The sequence below is a fragment of the Alexandromys fortis genome, unplaced genomic scaffold, assembly GCF_014885135.2.
Source record: "Alexandromys fortis isolate MF-2015 unplaced genomic scaffold, M_Fortis_MF-2015_v1.1 scaffold_518, whole genome shotgun sequence".
In the NCBI taxonomy this organism is placed as follows: domain Eukaryota; kingdom Metazoa; phylum Chordata; class Mammalia; order Rodentia; family Cricetidae; genus Alexandromys; species Alexandromys fortis.
In genome coordinates this window covers 97,746-99,003 of record NW_026068392.1, presented here as the reverse complement: position 1 = coordinate 99,003, position 1,258 = coordinate 97,746, and the positions used below count along the sequence as shown (strand labels likewise).

Below are 1,258 nucleotides of genomic sequence, written 5' to 3'. Positions count from 1 at the left end.
TACAATGAGCAGGGCTGAGAGGTCCCTGGGAGCAGGGAGCTCATATGCCCCATGCTCAGGCTCTAATGGAGCATGGACTGAGATGGCCACCGGAGGCCACAGGCTTTCTCCACATTCCTACTTGCAAGGACCGAGCCCATGCAATTCTTTTCACTCTCCAGTCAATGCTTAGACATCAGTGTGGTAGTAGTAAGTGGAGCGTGAGCCCCAAGCATCGGCTGTCCCTCACCCTTGGTACCCAAGGGAGCCCACCCTGCAGAGCCAAGGCCTTTCTCTCTCATGTTGTAAAGCTCACTTACTTCTTTATTTCCTCATCCTCCTGGCAGCCGGGGCGGAAGCATGCATACCTGGAGGAGATCAGGAAGGATGTTACATATGAAGTCCTAGATCCCTACCTAAAAGACATCTGGGGGGCCTGCTGCCTCCTGGAGTAGAATCAAAGTCCAGAGCCTAGAAGTTCTCTGTGCTCTCAGGTTATTAGTTCACCTGCGTTCAGTAGATGCTTCAAACATGTTTGTGCAGTGTGGGTGATCACAAGTATGCCTACCTGGACACTTCAGTGGACACAGATTCCCTCGGATTACCCTCCTCAGGTCTCCACGCAAGACCCATATCTATCGGCTGCTCCAATATGAATTCTAGAACCTCCTTTACAATGGGAGAAGAGCTTTAAAAAATGCTTCAAAAAAAAAAAACTGGCCAAGGATAGAGAGCTTCCTGAAGATGCAGAGGACACCCACACTCATAGGGTCTCAGCTGCAGACACAGTAGTCCCAAGGGCCCAACCTGGAAGTAGTAATGTCTGACTACATGCTTCTGGCTTCTGACAAAACTCCAGCAACTAGGTAGGCTCAGAGAAAGGAAGAGGCTTCCCATAAACTACAAGATGAAGTGAGGCCTCTGAGCTCAGAAGTGGGTCACTCACTGCCTGAAGAGCACATGAGTACCTACTGTATGTTGGTATAAGCAGGATATGTGCACAGGAAGGCAATGAAAGAGTCGCAGTTCCCATCCTACACGGAAGTCACCAGGTTTTTCACCACCTCATTCAGAGTTTGGAAGTTGAACAACTTCTGGTCCTCAGGGGTGGTCTCCCTTGGGTCCTAAGGTGCGGACTCCTCCTGGTTTCCAGAGGTAGACTCAGTAGGGTCCTCTGGTGTGAATATTTTAGGGTCCTTTGGGGCAGACACCTTTTTATCCTGTGGAGATATCAGGGTGGGTGTTTCCAACCGGCACAGGACTTCAATATTAGATTGGT

At 49.9% G+C, this 1,258-nt stretch overlaps 1 pseudogene; it reads left to right on the top strand.

Moving 5' to 3' along the window:
• Positions 1 to 65: 65 nt before the first annotated feature.
• Positions 66 to 1,258, top strand: part of LOC126495558 (POU domain, class 5, transcription factor 1-like) — a 7,193-nt pseudogene continuing 6,000 nt past the window's right edge.